The sequence below is a fragment of the Felis catus genome, chromosome A3, assembly GCF_018350175.1.
Source record: "Felis catus isolate Fca126 chromosome A3, F.catus_Fca126_mat1.0, whole genome shotgun sequence".
Classification (NCBI taxonomy): domain Eukaryota; kingdom Metazoa; phylum Chordata; class Mammalia; order Carnivora; family Felidae; genus Felis; species Felis catus.
The window spans coordinates 107172705-107194340 of record NC_058370.1 but is presented as its reverse complement, the minus strand read 5'-3'; the positions used below and the strand labels follow the sequence as shown (position 1 = coordinate 107194340).

Here is a 21636-nt window from a genome sequence, read left to right as displayed (position 1 = left end):
CTGGAGCCTGTTTCCGATTCTGTGTCTCCCTCTCTCTCTGCCCCTCCCCCGTTCATGCTCTGTCTCTCTCTGTCCCAAAAATAAAATAAAAACGTTGAAAAAAAAAATTAAAAAAAAAAAGCCACCCTTTTGTAGGCCCGTTCCACTTTAGCGAAAGTTACAACGCCTTGTGTGTGTTAGTTTAAAAAAAAAAGCAAAGTTTATCGCCTGCCTCTCTCTCTCTCAGTATCAGAATATTAGTATTTTTAGGTGAATAAAATAGCCTATTTTAGAGATCTGTAGAGGGTAAGCTTGAATGTGTTGTTAATTTCACGTGCCATCGGGGTGAATAGATATGAAAAGGAATAATTTGATGAAAACATCCATGCTTTAGTATTATAATTATTTTAACAATGATGAAGTTTTATTATGGGAAAAGAACCCTGTTTTCTCCTTCTCTGCCACTTTTTTTGGTATTATGGAATATTCACAATTTGAGAGAAATCACCCCTTCACGAGAGTCATCTTATCTACAACCCCTAAGCGAATTGCTTTTCCCACTATCTAATTTATCCAAAGAACATCTCCCTGGTCAGTATTACAAGCCATTTTTATTATTTTCCTACACTTGTTTATTAAGCATTTTGCACGTCATGTTTTGTCAACAGGAAAGGAAAAGTCACATCCAATTTTTTCTTTCTTTTTTTCCTCTCCTGCTCTATTACAAGATTGAAAACCTAAAGAACGAGAGTTCAAATCTTGCTTGAAATACAGACACATTATTCTCAACCAGAGAAATTCTGGATTTACGTTTCCTTTTCTCGTGGAAAAATTACTTTAATTCAATTTTGGAAAAACCCACACATTTTACATGTGTGACCCGTAAATTTGTCCCTTGATTCCGTTTAGGTGTTTGGCAAGAGTTCACAGATTTTGCCAACAACTCTCAAAGAACTGCTTTAACGGTCTAATTGTTACAATTTGGTAATTAGCCAGAGTCGCATTTCGAAGTGTGACCGATAAGATTTGGCAGAGTTAGCCAGTATTTCAGAAAATGGACTAGAGTCATAGAGATGCTACTATTGTTCTCGTCTTCACGTTTATACTTTTACTTTGGACTCCTGAGACGTACGGCTTTTGTGACTCTGCCACAACCTACTATTCCCAACACATCCCTGACAGCTGCAAGCATCTTTGGGGAAGTGTCCCCTCAAGTTCCTGTTTCCAGTCATTAATGCAAAAGAAAGAAAAACGCTAGAGGCACTGAGAACCATCCAACGCTTCAGCTGGCTTCAGCAATTGCCACTTGCGCAAGACCCGTGTTTGTGAAAGCAACCCAAGAATCTTTGAACAGGATGTAATCAACCTCCGATCTGCTGAGAAACACTGCAAAAATGACTTCCCCTGCCAAAAATAATAATGTCGTTTATGAGCAGCCCTTCCATGTCTAAGGAAGAAGTAGCCCCACGTGTGAGTTTCTGCTGGCTTCAGAGGAGCAGGCGAAGAAAAGGGCAAATCCTACCAACCCCAGCCTAAAATACACGGCATCAGAACGCACGGCAAGCTGTGGCTCATTCCAAAGGTGCTGGCAATATCCGGGAAGACTCCTATCCGCAAAAATCCAAAGGGTAAGTGACCCCGGACAAAGGGATTAGATTTGGCAGGAATTCCGCGCTGTCGCTTTCCCTCTGTAACCAAGCTGCCTTGTCTTGTGAAGGCAGAGCTGTTAAATACCTCTCAGTCACCAGCCCCAACCCAAATCTTTCTTTCTTTCTTCCTGTCTTTTTTTTTTTTTTTTCCAAAATATCATTTGGCAGCTTCCCTTAAAGGACATCAAGAGCTCAGGAAGGAATATTCATGAATGCTCCTTTAGATAAGTTTCATCACAAAAGCCCTGCACCTACCTCCGTCAAGTCTGGGCTGCTCGGTCCGCATGGGCTGGATGTGAGAAAAGACCCCGTATGATGGCTGCTCCGAATTTACCAGAAAGAGAGGACCTGAGATGCTTGTCCTTTAAGTGTCTCTAAACATGGTTTGCATAGCTGGATCTCTGCTTATCTGTGCCTTTCGGCTTTCGCTTCCATACATGGATCTGTTCCCAACAGTAACTCCAAGCTGTGGAAAAGAAGCTATCTGGCAGCTCTCCGCTTCATCCAACACATGGACGATAAAAATACACATATAGAGATCCTTCCAGCCAGGCCCGTTTCCCACCCCGCCGTCCTGCCACTGTGCCTTTTTGGAAATACGCTTTCAGATTGGCATTTCTACTCCCCGGACGTTTAGGGAACAATCACTTTTCCCCTGATTCCCACGTAGAGCTTTTAGGATGTGGGTTTGCTTAGCTTATGAAAACAGAGGCACAATTATAACTCCTTACCACGGTCTGGTCTTCATCCTTAAAGATTTCAGCGATAAGATATGTACAGGACCTGCAAAATGTTGAGTGAATGGTGAATGTATAAATGAATGTCTGGACAAATGGATGTGAATTTGTACATGAATGAATACCTACATACTTAATGTATTTATTTAGTTAAGACGAGCTGTGAACACTCTGAATTATTTGTCTTAAAGGATAAGGTAGCAACGGAAGGTCAGAGTGATCAAAGTCTTCAAGACAGAAGGAGAGGCCAGGTTCTTCCGGACACAGCTTCTCGTTTAGGACTTTGTGGCAATTCCTACTAATCTACCATCTAGCATACAGTTCGAGATTCAGAAAACTTTTTTATAATGCTAAAGAATGTAAATTCGACTAGAAGACTAATTGCTACATTTATTAAGTGTCAGCGATACTTTAAAAGACGCATAACCTGGACCTGAATTTGAAGGGTAGGGAAGGAGAAATCTGGCTGCGGCTAATAAAGCTCTAGGTGAGAGGTCCTCCCCCCAGGGGGCTGTGGAAACTCCACTTAACCTTCCAGTTCCTGAAAACTTGGCTTCTCTGTTTCAAAATTTCTCTCTTTTTTTCAGTCTGTTGTGACGCGCGTGCGTGTGTGTGTGTGTGCGTGCGCGCACGTATGTGAGAGACTTCCCGAATAACATTTTCCCATTAGCCTTTTTGTTCCCAGTCCTGTTAAAATTCCTATAGACTCTCTTATCTGAAGAAGAAAAAATAAACTCGAGGTATGCAGAGATAATTCATTTTTGTGTACTGAAATGGAACAAGGTTGCTTAAAGCCTTCCAGAGGAAAAGGGGAAGGATGGATGACACAAGATTGGCAAAAGGATCATTGTTGCGGGGGGGTTGACTGGTCGCTGGGGGACTCATTATATTATCCTCTCTCCTTTGCGTATATTTTCAAATTTGTGTAAAAGAGGGGAGGGTACAAAATAGCTGTACTAATGGCAAGTTGGAGGGATTCTGGATTTGAGTAATCTCTGTGCAAAGCACTAAGGCCAGAGCAGGGAGGGGCAATTTTTTTTTTTCATTCAAAATATTATGACATTCAAACCTTCCCCTCCCTCCCTTCAATCAGACATATGTGTGGGTTTGTGTGTGTGTAGAGTGTATATCGTAATACGTTTTATGTTATTATCTATATATCTTCAATCTGACATAAATGTATAGAGAGATTCCACTTATTAGTGCATTTTATGTTGTATAGTATCTACACATTATACGTATGCATAATAATGTGTTATCTGTATAAAAATATATATTCTATATAAAAATAATGTATCCGAGGGAAATGAAGATATGATATTTAGTTAGTTAATTGGTTACTTTTTAAGACACGGTATTTAAAAAGCTGACCGTATGTAGCTCAGTGGCGGACCCAGCAGATGGCGGCTGTGCCGAGGGACCATTCAGTGCCCTCTCTTCCCTTGCCTTTTTCTACTTTAGAATTCCTAAAGGGAAACTTTGTTTTTTCACCGCCCCTTGCAGCCAGGGACAGCCGTGTAACACACGTTCTGGTCAAATAGGCATAAATAGGAGTCTCCTGGGTGAGACTTCAGGAAAGTGTGTCTTTATCTGGTAAAAAGGGACAGGGTCAGCTTTGCCCCTCTTGTCCCTCTACCCCTCCCACCTATTTCCTTCACACAGAATGAACCTGAAGACTGAAACTGCAGCCGCTGTGTGGTGACCCGGAGGGGACAAGGGAGAGGACAAAGGCCCATGAGGTAAGGGAGCTGGACCAGACAGGCAGAAAGAACTTCAGGTATTGACAGCCTCACCGAGTTGCCCACCCTGGACTTCCTGTTCTTTGAGAAAAATAAAACCATAATTCATACAGAAAGCGGGCTTTTATTTTTTTTTTCAGATGCGGGTGTTTGGGTGGATGATGGTAACATTCAGACTCCAATGCTGATTTTTCCACTCCCCACTCCACACTTTTCAATCCTTCCCCAAAACGTTTAGGATAAAATATAAATTGCTTAACTTAGTTCTCAGGGATGTTTTAAAATTTACTTGCAATTCACATATTTTTTTAAAAAGTTTTTATTTATTTATTTTGAGAGACACAGAGACAGTGGGAGGAGCAGAAAGAGAGAAAGAGAGAGAGAGAGAGAGGGAGAGAGAGAATCCCAAGCGGGCTCCACACTATCAGCACAGAGCCTGATGCAGGGATCAAACCCCTGAAGCCGTGAGATCATGACTTGAGCCGAAACCAAGAGTCAGAGGCTTAACCGACTGAGCCCCCCCCCAGGTTTCCCAATTACAATTCACATCTTAATCTTGTCTCTGGTCACTCACCCACCCAGGTCCTTTCATTGAAGCCACCTCCAGTGACCTGTACTGCATGCACAGCCTGACTACGTAGAAAGCCGTGGCTTTCCTCACATTTCTTATGCTATTTTCCTGCGCCTTTTCTTTCTGCGTAGAACATTCGTCATTGTCTTCTGTGTTTAGCTAACTCTCCTTGAACTTCAAGGCTCGGATCAGCTGCTCTTTCCTCCGGGACGATGCTGGCCTTTCCAGTGTGGTTGAGGATCTGGAGCACACATTGTACAACTCTGCCTTCCCACGCTATAACTCTAGGGTAACTGCTATTTCACCCGTTTGCTTTTTCAATTCAGCTTCAAGTTCCACAAAGTCAGGGAACAGATTTCACCTGCACTTGTATTATTAGGACTTAGCCTACAATAGGCATTCGATACAATATTTAACTAAATAAATGATGGAATGGATAGATCAATCAATTATTCTTGATCAGAGAGAGAAAGAAAGATTTCATGGTTGGAAATGCATTGGTTCATGCATTCCAAGTGCATGGCTTGGAATTAGACTCCTCACTCTTGAAGCAGGGTTAGAACTGAGACAGGCACAGATTCAGGCACAGACCAAGGACCAAGTACAAAGGTCCCGAGTTCCTGAGTGAACAAATGGTAGATAAGAAGGCAGGAATTCCAGGTGGACAAAGTTGAGTCAAAGCCAAGAGGCAAAATGGTACAGAATCTGTTTGACTACCTGTGAGGAGTCCACCTGGGCTGAGGCTTGGGATGGAGGAAACCCAAAGGACCTTGAGTGACAGGCTTAGCATGTTGGTTTGGGGTATATTAAGTGGAGGAGTTACGACACAGTCAAAGTTGCGATTTTTTTTATGAGACTTAATTTTCCTTCTTGATGAGTTTTGATGATAATAGAATGCTACAGGAATCTTGAAAGCAAAGGTTTACAAAGAAAAGCGTGTGTGTGGGTTCCTACTTGGCACTCTCTGCAAGAAAATTCTTCTTTTTTAAAGCTTATGTATTTATTTTGAAAGGGGGGAGGAGCACAACCAGGGGAGGCATAGAGAGAGAGGGAGACAGAGGATCCGAAGCGGGCTTGGTGCTGACAGCAGAGAGCCCCATGTGGGCCTCGAACCCACAAACCATGAGATCATGACCTGAGCTGAAGTCAGATGCTTAACCAACCGAGCCACCCAGGTGCCCCAACTCTGCAAGAAAATTCTTAATATCTTCTTTGCTCCTAAAGGGACATCTTACTTTCTAGGTTCACTATTAAATTTAATGTGTTAGAAGGGAAGAAGGAAGAGGAGGAGGGGTGTAGAAGTGTATAATCACACCTCAGAATGAACTGTTGGGGCTTCAGCTAGTTTAAAAACTTGTCTGCATGCTTATACGATCACTTGTATTTTAAATTCTTCCCAGGGCTTTGAAAATGCAGAACCATTGTGCTTAACATCAGAGATTGCTTCTAGAAGATCTCTTAAGTAATTCTTTTTTTAAAAAGTTTTTAAAATATTTATTTATTTTTGAGAGAGAAAGAGACAGAGCATAAGTGGGGGAGGAACAGAGACAGAGGGAGACACAGAATCTGAAGCAGGCTCCAGGCTCTGAACTGTCAGGACAGAGCCCGACGCAGGGCTCAAACCTATAAACAGTGAGATCATGACCTGAGCCAAAGTCGGATGCTCAACCGACTGAGCCACCCAGGCGTGCCTATCTCTTAAGTAATTCTAATAGCTCTAATATAATAAGGATATTTAATTCATTTGATGTTTTCATTATTAAAATATTTGATTATTTGTGGTGTATATCCTCATATGTCAGATTACATGATCTGGTGCTTTCAAGTCATCAACAACAATTTAGCTCTAACCGAGCTGGTGGCACCCAGGGAGATGATCTTGGGTAAATTCATCTCTTTTTTGCTCTTCACAGGGTTTGATTTTGTTCTTCTATGCCATTTGCAAATGATGAACCCTCTTCCTCTGCTTTGGAACTCATGTCCCATGATCTGCAAGAAACATTTTTTTAACGTTCATTTATTTTTATTTTTGAGAGAGAGACAGAATGTGAGCAGGATGTCAGAATGTCAGAGAGAGAGAGAGAGGGAGAGAGAGAGAGAGAGAGAGAGAGAGAGAGAGAGAGAATCTGAAGCAGGCTCCAGGCTCTGAGCTGTCAGCACAGAGCCCGATGAGGGGCTCGAACCTACAAACTGTGAGATCATGACCTGAACCGAAGTTGAATGATTAACCAACTGAGCCACCCAGGGCCTCCTGCAAGGATCATTTTTAAAAAACTATTTGCAAACAGATTTTTGGAGGGTGTTTGGGGGGAGGTGCTTCCAATGATTAACACTTGAACAACAGAATAGAAAGCCCAAACTGGTCTCGTATTCCTTCTGGGCTTTAAGGTCTCAAACCCTTCATAGGTGTCCAATGATACTCTTTTGACTTTATGTGAATGTAAGGACCTCCCTGTAGAAGAAAGCAAGAGAAATGGTATAGTCATAGTTACTTGTGAGTTTAGTCCTATTTTAAAAACATTTTAAAAACAAAGCAAAGAATACAAAATCAACAGTATTCAATTATTTTTGCTCTCTATTGAAACTGTAGATTCTCAGGGGCGCCTGGGTGGCTCAGTCGGTTAAGCGTCCGACTTTGGCTCAGGTCATGATCTCACAGTTCGTGAGTTTGAGCCCCGTGTCGGGCTCTGTGCTGACAGCTCAGAGCCTGGAGCCTGCTTCACATTCTGTGTCTCCCTCTCTCTGCCCCTTCCCTGCTCATGCTCTGTCTCTCTTTGTCTCAAACATAAATAAACATTAAAAAAAATAAAAAATAAACAGAAACTGTAGATTCTCCTTTGTAAGTGGATTAGAATATTCCTGACTTCAGGAACTGAGCCCATTATATACTGTATAATCTATTTATAGTACCTAATACGGTGTTCTATACTAAATAAATTCCTAGAGTAATATTTCTAAATAAATAAATTTTAAAAAATATTAAGGATATTAATCTACTCAGATTTTGCTGTTATTAGGATTTTTTTTGTCACCAGACACTGACTATATAAAAAAAAAATCAGTGTTTAAAAGGATTTACTAATTGTAATAGTGTATCATTTAAAGTGTATTCTATCTTCCTGTGTAGACAGCCTAGTTAAGCTTGATCATGTCCCTGGGCTTATCACTAGAGAACAGGCAGAGACATTAATGCTAATGTAAAATATAATGAAGAAGTTTTTTTGTTTTGGTTTGGTTTTGCATATATTTCATTGAGGTATAGGGAGAGCTTGAAGAGATTGAAGGGAAGAAATTGCTTACAAGTTATTTTCACTGCAATTGTTGGACACCGGAGTAGAGAGAAAATGTTGGAATTCTCTCTCAACACCGCAGCTGGACCCTAGTGATTTTTGCAGGAGAAGGTGATTTAAAGGCACTGATGAATGAGGAGGCATCCCGTCAGGCTTAGTTGGAACGAGACTGATTTGGAAGAACTGAGGGGTAAAACAGAGAACTATGAGGCTGTGAAGGCAGGGAAGCATTTCTGCAAACACACTTGGCCATTGGTTCAAAGACAAGTTGAAAGACTTTGCAAAAGTGCATGTTACTAAGCATTTCTTACAAAGTAACTGTGCCCAGGGGCTCACACAGCCGTCTATGCCCATAAAATATTGTATATGTCATCTACGCTATGCATTAACGTAGGAAAAAGGCATGATGAGTGTTTAGAAAAATGCACAGACATTACACGAAGATATATATTTCTCCAAAATAGAGCTTATTTTATTTGAGATACTGTCGGACTACCTACAAGCTACTTTAATGAGATTGCTTTCTGAAGGCAACAAGTTCAGTAAATCATTCTGCTTTTCTCCAGTCTTTTCATCCTGCATGTGCAATTTTAACCATGATGGAAGGAGAAACTCTCTGGTCCAAAAAACTCAGCATATTTCTTATCCACAGACACAGGTAAGTGGAAACAACCGTTCTTCCGTGTCGGCATTAGTCATTGTGATCTGTTTTTAACTTGTTGCAGAGTCAAATAACACTGGTACGTGTCATAAAATGTCTCCAAATATTCCTGGGCTTGTTCATTTGCTTCAAGCACATAAAGAGGCAAATGTTAAAGCAATGTGTTCTGATCAAGAAACAGCTGGAAATGGCAGCTGCCTGATACGGAGCAATCAAGAACGGAAGGTTTATTTTGGACGAGAGGTGTTGTCCAACTGTGAGACTGAGTGATTGCAGCTGAGAATAAGTGCAAACACAATCAATAGTGGCTCCAGGTCTGAACTCATTGAGAACCTGTCTTGTGTCACGTCTTTTTCTGCTGCCACAGTCACACTACATCCGTAGACGCCGATACTATCCGTGGAGGAGGGAAAAAGTTCTTCAGTTTATTCTTATTCTTAAGGACAGCTTCTGAGCCGTCATGATTTGAAATTACAATGACCAAAAGGCTCCTTCAGAAAAAAAGAAACAATATATTCCAAAGTCACATTGTACAACGGACAGGTAAGAATGCCTCAACTTTAAATGGTCTTGGGTGGGCATTGCCTCAAGAGCCAGCCAAGTTGTTCTCTGCTTTCTGGAGTTGTATGACTATGGGCGAAGTGATTTCATTCTTCCCGGTCCCTAACAGTGTTGTTATTTTATCGATACAGACCGTAGAAGCAGCTCAATAAATATTTTCTGTTGAACAATCTATAATCGCGACATTTGATATTGAATTTCAATACTACCTCAGCATAACCTGATTGAATTCAACTCCATTTCAACACAAATATATTGTCCAAAATATGTGTTTCGTTATGCCTCATTATTTATAGTCATACTTCATGTATCACACACAGATATATCACAGACACATAAAGACAGACACGTAACTACGTAAGAAATATTCCTCAAACGTATGCTTTGTGGAGGATATCTTAATAATAGCACTTTTTAAAATAAAAATCTTTCTCCTGTTTATATTACAAAAATGACCACTTGATGGTTCATAAATCTTTCCCTTCTTTCCTTCATGCCTATATCTGTGTAAGGTTTTGATGGGCCAATCACCACATGGAATACAAACGCGGATAAAATAAAGTTCCTGACCTCGGTGGGGATTAACATTCACTTGTTCCTTCACCTGATCTTTCCCAGCTAGCATTCTCATTAGACGCTTTCAGTTAAAAACACAAAAACAAGAACAAACAGGGGCGCCTGGGTGGCACAGTCGGTTAAGCGTCCGACTTCGGCCAGGTCAGGATCTCACGTTCCGTGAGTTCGAGCCCCACGTCAGGCTCTGGGCTGTTGGCTCAGAGCCTGGAGCCTGTTTCCGATTCTGTGTCTCCCTCTCTCTCAGCCCCTCCCCCGTTCATGCTCTGTCTCTCTCTGTCCCAAAAATAAATAAACGTTGAAAAAAAAAAAACAAAAAACCAAGAACAAACAAAAAAACCACTTATTTTAAAACCCGGGGAGTCAACCTGGAGCCTGGGCAGCCTTTACCCTTGCTGTAGCTCTTCTCTGCTTTCTACACTCAGATGTGCAACCCTCTTTTTCATCTGGTTGCTTTTATAATGCCAAGGGAAGAAACACATTATTTGGAGTACAATCTTTGGCTCCAGAGTATCGAAACACTCCTCTTCGTGACAATGCCAAGTGACTTTATTTGTTCCATGAAGCCCTTGAAAACAGTAATGCATTTGAAACATCGGAGGGGAAGCCGTCAAAGGAAAAATAGAATTATCTCCACCACCACCTACACTCTCTCGAACAAAATTATAATGTCGTCGTATGGAAGGAAGTCCGTTCCATAGAGCACTACTTTTATTAACACGGGCGTGTAATCCTGGAGGCTTAAAGGTGTCAGGTCTGACCAGGAGATAAAATAGATGTATTTTATATACCATTTGTTGGTATTCATACAGCATTTTTCTTTTGAGGATCCCAAAGCGATTAATCTTTCTTATTGTTTGAAATCTTAGCCATTGTGCTTTAATATATCTAGCAACCTCGGAGTAAGCAGGTCTCAGGGTAGGTGAAGCTTTTAGGGATTTAATTTCTTGTTAAGCCTGGAAAACAAGAGGGTAATGACCTCTAGACCCCAGCAGCCCATGCACCCGGGCAGTGTCTTCACGGACTGTTGCTGCATGGGTATGGGGACATTATTCAGAGCCCCAACCCCAACATTGCTCCTGCCCGCATGATCCTCTGCCAAGTAACAAATTGAAAGGCCCAACTCAATCACTTCTTTGAAGGCCCAGCGTCCATACTCAGAAATGGCAGAGGGTTCATTCCAAAATGTTTGTTTTCTACTGAAAAGGCTACATCAAACTTTCTAGCATCATAGCAATAGTTTTTAACTTTTAATTTAAAAAAATGTTCTATTTAGAGCATTTATATTTCACATCAGCATAGTTATTTTGGGGTTGAGATGCCATACTAAAGAACCATTAGGTCCTTATGATATTAGGATTTATGCAAGAAAGAGCACATTGTTACCATGGGGATCAGTAAATAGTCTTGATCTGAGACACTAGTTCCCACTGCCAAGACATGGGTGGGAGAAGGTGGTTCCCACAGACTCTGTTTTCTCTAGGCTAAAAATATCGTATGATTTCTATTAAAGGGCAATTAAAAAAATTCCCAGTGATTTAACCTAAAAGAAGCGTACCCTATCATTTTCAGAACAATTCGGCAGTGAGCTCGCTATCTAATACTTAGGGACGGCATTTGTATGCAATATTAATTATGCTCATGCGCCATCATAGCAAAGGTGGTGTTGCAACTGCAGCTTTTTTTAGTGATGTTTCACATTGGCCTTCAAAAAAAAATGGTGTATAGAGATACATATATCACAGACATAAATGACTTCTTTTTAAGGGTTACGATATAAATTTAGCACCTTGAAGTTAACTCTTCAAAATAGCTGTTTTGGGAGCACCTGGGTAGCTCAGTTGGTCAAGTGTCTGACTATTGATTTAGGCTCAGGTCATGATATCATGGTCAAGAGGTCAAGCCCCGCACAGGGCTCCACACTCAGTGCAGAGATTAAGATTCTCTCTCTTCCTCTGCCTCTCTGCCTCTCCCCTGCTCACACTCTCTCTGTCTCAGAACAAACAAACGGAAAGTTGTTTTGGCTTGTGAAATGTTGCTTCAAAAGGTTGTGATGTACGTGAATTCTCTGACTGTTGCTTTTACGGCCTCTAGTCAAGGAGTCCAAAACATTACAATTCTTTTCCTGAAGCTTACTACTAAGTAATACGTCAAAGTATCTACAATTAACCCTTGCATTCACAAGGTGCTGTAGAATCTGCAAAGTGATTTTACCGTCAATCATTGTGCCCCATGTACTTCACAATCCTATGAGATAAGCAGCGTTGGTAATAAGGTAATAGTCTCCTTTTGTATGATGAGATGGAAACGTAAAAAGGTCAGAATGATTGCCTAAACCTACAAGGTTAATAAGCGTAAGACTGAGCGCGAGGTCTCACAATGAAAGAGACTTACTTCTTCTTACTGTGGTGTTAGGAAAATGACACGCTTCATTTCATACATTGGTCCTATAAACTCTATCATCATATCATCAAGACTTCTGGATTCAATTCGGTGACAATGAACACTAAAGTGTGATGTGAATTATTGTCTGAAAATGTTGTCGAACTAAACAGCCGTTAAGTCAAATTATCCATTGGGTGGGGCAGGATATCATTCATGGCCCTGTAAGGGCATTTATTTTAAGAAAATTTGACACACATTGAAAGGAACTAAATTTTAGTTCATTATAAATTTTGCCAAAATTAAGTTTTATTTTACCACTTAAAAGGTAGGTTTCTTCCTCCTCCTCGTCTTCCACCTCCTTCTCCTCACTGCCCCCCGCCTCCCAGACCTAGTGTGACTTGTGAGCCCTTCGTAAGTTTATCATCGCACAACTCAACCTGTTTCTTTTCTTTTTTTCCTCTTTGTTTTTTGTTCTTTCATTACTTTGCTGGAATCAAGGTAGCACCGCCAGGTTTAAAACATTATTATTATTCCTCATGCTGTCTTCTTCTAAGGTATGTTCTTTATATAGAATATTTGTTGGGCTCTTTCCAGGTTTAAATGAGTATAATTCATCAAGGGATCAACACTAACTGAAGAACTAAAGTCTATGCATTTTGAATGACTGCTTCTCAGAAGTTCCAAAGCACGTTTTCTTCTTCTTAAACATCGCTCCTTTTCCTGCTGGCTCGTTACTCCCTGAACATCATTTTTAACAGCACTGGCTTTGATAAGAATTTTACTTTTTCCAACTGCCCCCTTTGGAGACTTCTGTTGGTTCCTACTACCCATGTCCCTGGAGTCCAATGTTTCTAGTCTTCTAGGCTTTGTTCTCACCTTACCTTTCATTCCCATGAGTCACCCCCGTGACCTTCCACAAGTTTTATTTTCTCCTTTGATTGTAGAGTTGGCTTCTTATGTTTGCTACCAGAGACTCCTGCTTGCTATACAAGAAGAAAATGAAAGTGCTATAATTAAGGCTGTTTCCTCATGCAACTAATACTATGAAATAACCAAGTATTTTTGTTATCGAGCATTATTTATTATAGCAGCATTATAGTTTCCTGAAACCACTAACATTCATTTATGGAGATATTTTTACATTTTGCTTGAATCTCACATTAGGTTGTGCTTATCCCGTTCTGAGGGAGGGAGCCCAGATAAAATATATCCGCTTTCAAAAGCTCCCTACGATCTTTATACATGGAGCAGTGGTTCCCAAACCACATCAAAATCTGCTGGGCTCGAGACTCACTCTTTTGGATAGTATACCACTTACCAGGCTCATTTAGGAGACATAGAAACGGAAGATCTGGTTGCCCAGGTAATTTCTCTAGGTCAAGGACAAAAGTCATTTAGCATTTTCTCCAGTCTAGGAATCTGTTTGCTCTGCTAATTGACCTAGCCGAATCGGATCAATAATGCCCCTTATCCGCAGTGAAGAAGGTAAGAAATCCATTCCAAAGTGGTGGGTGCTTTGCTTTTCTCTCCTTCATGCTGCCTGCTAATGTGAATCTGGGCGTAACAGACACTACTTGGCAAAAGGTAAGCGCACCGAAGTAAAAACCATATTCTTAATGAGTTCCTTTATTCCTGACAGAGGCTTAGGTTTTTACCCATCCAAGATCATCATAAAGTCACTGTGAAGAAGTGCCTTCCTATATTTTGAAATCTTGAGGAGTGGAGACCGGAGGGAACGGGGTGAGAACATTGCCCGCCAGGGTCCCTCTGAGTTCAGGTCTCCGGCATCTGTGGATTTACAACAAACGCAGTCCCCTGGAAGCTTACATTCAGATTGGGGCCAAAAAATAAGCACCAGAATAACCAAATCCATTCTTTACCAATTATATATATTTTTTTCCTTCTCCTTAATATGTTAAAGAAGGGATGATGGGAATTTGTGGAAAAATAATTGGGATAGAAACTCGTTTTCTCTAATCCAGTCTACTGCTTGTCCTGTGTTCCCACATCCATAACCATTTGCCCAATCACTCAGGTTTGGGACCAGCCTTCCAACTGGTCTCCATGCCTCCTGCCTGGACTTCCTCCTGTCTTCTTCTCACATTGCATCCAATATGATCTTTACTAGGCTTGTATCTGATTTCATCACTCTGCTGATTTAAATCTTTTAGTGGCTTCCCAGAGCTTTGTGGTTTCTCTCAAAATCCCCAGCTTGCTGTCCAAGCTCCTTCATGTGACATGGCACCTGCCTGCTTCTTTTGTCTCATCTTCCATTTCAAGCCCACAAGCATCTTCTGCTCTGGTCCTATCAAACTCTTTGCCTCTGTCCTCAAGAATTTCCCAGATACCATTCTCTTCACTGAAAACATTTTTAATTTTTTTTTAAGTTTTATTTATTTATTTTGAGAGAGAGAGAGAGAGAGCGAGAGAGCGAGCATGAGCAGGGGAGGGGCAGAGAGAGGGAGGGAGAGAGAGAATCCCAAGCAGGTACTGCACTGTCAGTGCAGAGCCTGATGTGGAGCTTAAACTCACAACCCGCGAGATCGTGACCTGAGCGGAAACCAGGAGTCGGACGCTTGACTGACTGAGCCACCTAGGCACCCCTTTACTTAAAACCTTTTTAATCTCTTCTACCCATTTAATTCCCATTCTTCAAGACTGAGTTCTTGAAAAATACTCCTTCTGACTTCTTAATATTCCTGCCCCCCCCCCCCCGCCCACCTTGTCTCCAAATCACCCTTAGCAGCTATTTTAGGACTTGTCATGTAAGATTACACGTTCTGGTTTATGGTTCTGTGCTGTCCCCTGGATGTAAAACTCTATGAGGAAAGGGCCACCTGGGTGGCTCAGTCAGGTAAGGGCTTGACTCTTGATCTCAGCTCAGGTCTTGATCTCAGTGAGTTCAAGCCCCACATTGTGCTCCGCAATTGAATGTACTTAAAAAAAATAAAACAGCTCTATGAAGGGAAAGGGTGTGCCACTATGTCTTTATATGGCCAGCACCTAGAGGCGTGCAAGTTATGTAGCAAACAATCAGATCTGCTTTTGGAATTAAAGAAGAAAGTGAATGAGTTAATAAAGCAAGGAGATAGATGGATGATGTAAACTCAAGTTTGCCAGGAAGGCAGACTTGCAAAGCACATGTTGCCACAAACAGTTTCTCATGGCTGAGTATCTCCTTTTGCAATCTCGTCTCCACTCTTTCCCTTCTGCGGAAACCATGCTTTTCAGGCCCAGCCCGCCAGGACTTTCCCCAGGACTCTAGGTGAGGCTCATTTCCCTCTCTAATAAACATCTACTGGCTATCCCATACTCTTGCTCAATCAAGTTATCTCATTTCCCTGAACCAATTAACTCAAAATTTCCATCTCTTCTGACATGTTTTTTTCTCAATTAATTAGAAAAGAGAGTAAATTCCCATTAGTACTCTTGTATCTGAACATGGAGATCATCATCCACTTCTTCAGCCCCAAATACAGCTCCATTGTTTCATTAGGCTCACAGCACACTAAGGGGTGAATGAGAACCGTAGAGCCCGAGACCTGAGCGTGAGCTCCAGGCTTCCCACTTTCTGTCTGTGTCATGTAGGGTCTGTTACCTCCTCTTTGCATCGTAGGCTCTTTTCCAGAAGGTTGTGGATTACAGCGTCCTCCACGTACAGATTTGATAGTATGACGTGATGAGATCGGTTAGCCTCTAATCCCTGACACATAGGTTCTCTGGAGATCAATAGTCGTTATGTGTGTTAATATGAAAGATCTTTCTCTTGATATTGGATAGGTTGAATTTCATTTTGTTTTACACTTCTAGGTCATGGATTTTTCAATATTGCAAATCATAGTAAAAGAGGCACTTTATCATCTCCCGTCATCACAAGAAAAAGAAGGGTGAGTAGAGCAGAGTAAGGTATTTTGACCGAGACCCCATGCACATAACCTTTATTACAGTACCTTGTTATAATTGTTCTATTTATTATTGGCTATTAAGAGTTGTTCATCTCTTACTGTGCCTACTTCATAAATTAAACTTCCTCATAGGTATGTATTGTAGGAAAAAACATATTATATGTAGGGTTAGTACAGTTGCACTTTCAACCATCCACTGGAGATCTTGGAAAGTCTCCCCACAAATAGGATGTACCACTGTATGACCTTCTTTTAGTTCCTTGAAAATGTTCTCCTCTCACCACTGGACCTTTGCACATTCTGTTCCCTATGTTTAAAGGCCCCTCTGCACCTCTTGCCATTTATCTTTTGATTTCTATAAAAACTTCAAGCATTAGCTGAAAAATACCTTGCTTGAGGGAGCTACCTCTGAAAAGCCTCAGACTAGGTGAGGCCCCCATCATATATGCTTTTGTAACAACCTCCTACTCTTTCGAGCATCTATTAAAATTCTAATGAAGTTAGGTATGTTCACTTGCCTATTTTTCACTTTTTGAGAACTGGTATGATTTCTATTTCTTCACCACTTTATCCACAGTATAAGCTCCAGTGTTGTGCTTATGCTAAGAGCTCAATAAATAATTTTTGAATGAGTATGTGAATGATGGTAAATGACCTGGACTCCAGGAAGGCACTGTGCACCTAAGGGGGAGTGATGATAAATCAAGCTGGAGAAGACTACAAGAGTCAAATATTTTTTTTAATTTTTTTTAATGATTTTATTTATTTTTGAGACAGAGAGAGACAGAGCATGAGCAGGGGAGGGGCAGAGAGAGAGGGAGACACAGAATCTGAAACAGGCTCCAGGCTCTGAGCTGTCAGCACAGATTCCGACACAGGGCTCGAACTCACGGACTGGGAGATCATGACCTGAGCCGAGGTTGGATGCTGAACCGACTGGGCCACCCAGGAGCCCCTACAAGAGTCAAATCTTGAGGGGCGTTGAGTGCATAACAAATCTGGACTTACTCTCAAGTGTGATTATCAGCCATTAATTTTTTTTTTTTTTTAAGTTTGGACTTTTTCAGGTTTGTTGACTGGCTGAAGAGTGGATTGGTACAGAAGGAAGCTGGAGTCTGGCAAAACAATTAAGAAGCGAGTGCAATTATCTGGGAGAGGAAAATTAAGAGCATACCCTAAAGTAGTGTTTCTCACATTTGTTGCATACCATAATCGTGTGGATGGTTAGTAAAGCCCACAGAGGCCCAGGCCCTTTGATGTAGGAGGGCTCATGGGCCTTTGCATTTGTACCAATACAGTTTCCCCAGGGGATTCTGAAACCCATACATGTGAGAACCACTGAAGTGAATTTAAGATAGTGAGATGTAGTCTTGATAAAGGTGAATGATTTTTTTTTTCTTTTGAGGCGGGGGATGGGTACAAGTAAGGAGTCCATGCTAAATTCTAGGTTATTGGCCACAATAGCCAGTTCTGCCATTGGCTAGAATGGAAAGAGATCATTAGTTTTGCATCTTTGTTATTGGGATTAAAGTTAGTCTCATTCACGGGGCGCCTGGGTGGCGCAGTCGGTTAAGCGTCCGACTTCAGCCAGGTCACGATCTCGCGGTCCGTGAGTTCGAGCCCCGCGTCGGGCTCTGGGCTGATGGCTCAGAGCCTGGAGCCTGTTTCCGATCCTGTGTCTCCCTCTCTCTCTGCCCCTCCCCCGTTCATGCTCTGTCTCTCTCTGTCCCAAAAATAAATAAACGTTGAAAAAAAAATTTAAAGTTAGTCTCATTCTCATTTTATTGGTGTCTCTCCTCTACAAAATCTATCCCAGTTGGTCCGTGAAGAGCTGGGGTCGGTATCCCGTGAATCCCGGAATCCTGCTGTGATGAAAGAGATTATAATAGAACTCACATTCCCCCTCTGTGATAAGGTCTTACCAATTCACAAGTGAGAAGTTGTATGTATCTCAGAATTACACGCTTTTTCTCTACGTGTGTTGTGTCACTGTCCACTTGATTTCTCTATGAAGGAAAAAGCATGTGACGGTCACTACAGTGCTTCTTATTTTGGTAGTGTTAGGTATTTGCCCATTTGTTGCCACATCTTTTGCGATTCACAGAAGTTTACTCTGAGCACCCAAACTCTGGATAATATTAAATTTTGTGAAAGAACAACTGAGAAAGTGTTTACCCATCATCTGCATTAGGCAGCACCCACACACTAGTATGGTGCTAGTATTTGCTGATCTTTAATAGTACTACTGAAATTGAAAAAAAATGTGTTGCAGATTTAATATTAGTTTGGCGTCTTCCTAAGGCCTGGAACATGGTAGCATTCCTTGGGATTTGTACTTTAGGGGGAAATAGAAGAGTAATTTAAGGGTAAATACAATTTACTGTGTAACGTAAGAGTAAATATCCAAGAGCAAGAATCAGGGAAGATCCAAAAGGTACAATGGTCTGGGTTGATATTCCTGTCTCTAGTCTCACCACACAATATAATTCACCCTAAATATGTTTTTAACTAAAATATTAAAAACGTCCCTTCATTTGTCATAGTTACAGACAACCTGGAATCATAGAAAGGGCTTGAGCGCTAGTCTGGATACATAACCAACCGTGGGACCTTGTGCTCATCACTTAAATGCTTTGTGTGTCAGTTTCCTCAACTTTGTTTTATTTTATTTTTTTAAGTTTATTTATTTTGAGAGAGCACACGCACACATGAGTGAGTGAGGGGCAGAGAGAGAGGCAGAGAGAGAGTCCCAAGCAGGCTCTACACAGTCAGCGCAGAGCTCCACGCGGGGCTCAAACTCACCAGCTGTGAGGTCACGACTTGAGCTGAGATCAAGAGTTGGTCGCTCAACCTACTGAGCCTCCCAGGAGCCCCAGCATCCTCAACTTTAAGATGATGGGAATGGCTAGTCTCTAAAAATCCCTTCTGGTTCTACGGTTCTGAGATTCTAGGTTCTATCAACTGAGCATCTGTATAGTTTTTAATAGAAATGTGATTTCATCTGGGAACATCTGTTACAGTGTATAACATATTTTGCCAAGTCCTTGACCTTAATTTCATCACTGGCATCAGATGTTCCTTTACAGATTCTACTCTGCATCTTACTGAGGGAACACCAGTTAGGCTTGTGTCTTGAGTAGTGTCAGTCTGACTCAAAAAATTGGCCAGATTTGTTAACATTATCATTAAATGACTTCTTAATTAAGATTGTCAATACCACCAGTGATACAGTTCGGTGCTATTTTAGCATTAGAAATTACATAAACTACTCATTTACATTTTTATTTTTATACTTACTGCAAAATAAAAGTATTTTTGTTAAAGGCGTTATACCTTTTCCCAAATAAACGTGGATTCTAAAATAATTCTGTAACACACATATTAATTGAATAAATATACTGCTGTTTCATTTCTCCTAATAAAAGAAGATTCCCTTAATAATAATTATAACTACTTCTATTATTAATTTAGAAACCTGCTTCTTTCCTCTGAGAATTTTATTTTTATGATTTTCTGGCTATAAGAAGAATTTAGTGTGGGCCACAGAAGTCCCTCAGTTTTTACTTAGTTGAAACCAAAGAGATAGAAATAGATTTTTTTTTTCAATTTTTGCCTTTATGATTTGTTCATTAAGAGAAAAAGTGCAGGGGTGCCTGGGTGGCTAGTCAGTTAAGCATCCGACTTCAGCTCAGGTCATGATCTTACAGTCTGTGAGTTCAAGCCCTATGTCAGGCTCTGTGCAGACAGCTCAGAGCCTGGAGCCTTCTTTGGATTCCGTGTCTCCCTCTCTCTCTGCCCCTCCCCCACTCATGCTCTGTCTCTGTCTCAAAAATAAAGAAAAAAAAATTTTTAGAAGAAAAAGTGTAGTCTTCTATGGTTAATTATTAAATCCAGGCAAATCTTTGATTCCAAGGGGAAGAAAGGATAATAAATAAAGAGCAAACAAATAATGCATTAGACTCAGTACACTTGGTGATTTGCCTCTTGGCGTCTCTATTTTCCAGTCTGCAGATGACGGTGGGAAGGCATGAAATAGTAATCACCTTGTGAAATGTACTGAAAATTATTTGAGGTAACAACAGGACAGCTTGTGACCAATAGTTATCGTTGCCAGGAAGTAGCTACTATTTCATGATTAATTTAATATGCAGAATTAAGTGACATGTAAGAAGTTTCCCTGGGCTCGTGCTACTTTGTGATTGCATGCTGGAAACATGTTCGTTGTATTTTACCTCATCCTCTTTCCTTTAGAGTGAGGCAAACAAATGTCAATAAGCATATTGGGCCTCCTAACACTGTCTTCCTTCCTTCTGTTCCTGGTACTGTATTGTTGGTCATAACTTGTCATGTGTTTTTAGCATCTGGGGATGAAGTGTTGATTTTCTCTCCCAATACGGTTTAGTATTTTTAAATGAGCTCCCTATTGTAGTCTCTTTTGGTTAGCCTTGCCTCTGTTTCTTCTGAGAAGCTTTTGATTACTCCATAAAGGAAACTTCCAGGTGTAATAGGATATATATCCTTACAAGAAATAAATACTTTCAATGTTTTGCAAAAGAAATTCTAGAAAGCATGGTGGAGACATGCATTACCTTTTCTGATTCTTTCAGCCTATTGTCTTCTTTGGTTCCTTTATCCCAGGCCAATCTCTGTCCTCCACCTGTCTGCACCGGGTGACCTGCTCAGCCACTTGGAATCTTCTGTTCCCACAGAGCTGGGTCAGCAGTGCTGGTGCTTTCCGGGCACCTTGCAGAGAGGGGTGGAAACAAGTGACAGGAGGAAGGGGAACAAACATACCCATTTGCACTGTTCTTTTCAAAAGTGAAAAAATGTGCCTCCAAAGAGTAACTCTTCTGTGCTCACTGTGTCTTTTGGTGGCTAACTGGGGCAAAAACTACCATCTCCAAAGACGTTGGGAATCATAAGGGTTAAATGATCTGCATAAGGTCATGCAGTCTGGAAGCATTCCAGATCAGTTTTAGTCTGTATCTTCCAAATGCAGCTCCAGGATTCTTTCCACTCATTGGTTCCAACATCTCTATTCTGGGACTATTATCAGAAGTGCCTGAACTTGTCTTCGGGAAATCCCGTCATTCATTCAAGTGCTTCATGAGGCATTTTGATTATGAAAACAGAAGAAATCTTAAAGCTTTGCTGTGATGACAACTAAGAATGTTAACAGTCTTTTAAAATAAGATGTAAGGATTTAGGAAGGTATGTATATGCTCACTGCATCTTCTCAAAGGCAGAGTGATTCATATTGCCAGAAGCTTCATCCGTAGCAGACCAGAGAAAGACAATAGCCGTAAACAGTTTGTTCTGTTTCTGGAATAGGTAAGTTTTCTTCTATGAATGTGGGAGAAAAGGATGGGGTTGTTATAGGCTCAATACCCACCAATTTTTATTCCATACAAATAGCATAGTACCAATTGCAGACAAGACACTAAAATGCCTTTTGAGAAATGCAATGAAAGGTTGACTTGAGGTCCTTGTAAGGTCGTGGCTAAAATGAAACAAAATAAGATACAAAAGTTGTCACACAGTGCCTTGAACATGTGTTAGAAACAATTAGTGTTTTTTTGTTTTTGT

At 41.0% G+C, this 21636-nt stretch overlaps 2 long non-coding RNA genes across 3 annotated transcripts; one reads left to right on the top strand and one right to left on the bottom strand.

The window, feature by feature from the left end:
- The first annotated feature begins 289 nt into the window (after positions 1-289).
- LOC109498273 lies at positions 290-9359 on the top strand. Of its 2 annotated transcripts, XR_006595793.1 has the most exons (4): positions 290-1607; positions 4028-4104; positions 4807-4964; positions 8532-9359. It is a non-coding gene; the product is annotated as an uncharacterized LOC109498273 (long non-coding RNA). The 2 variants fall into 2 exon arrangements; XR_002155015.3 differs by lacking the exon at positions 4807-4964.
- Positions 6260-21614, bottom strand: LOC123384545. Its single transcript, XR_006595795.1, has 3 exons — positions 20640-21614; positions 13027-13128; positions 6260-6664 (listed from the first exon to the last, which is right to left on the bottom strand). It is a non-coding gene; the product is annotated as an uncharacterized LOC123384545 (long non-coding RNA).
- Positions 21615-21636: the final 22 nt, after the last annotated feature.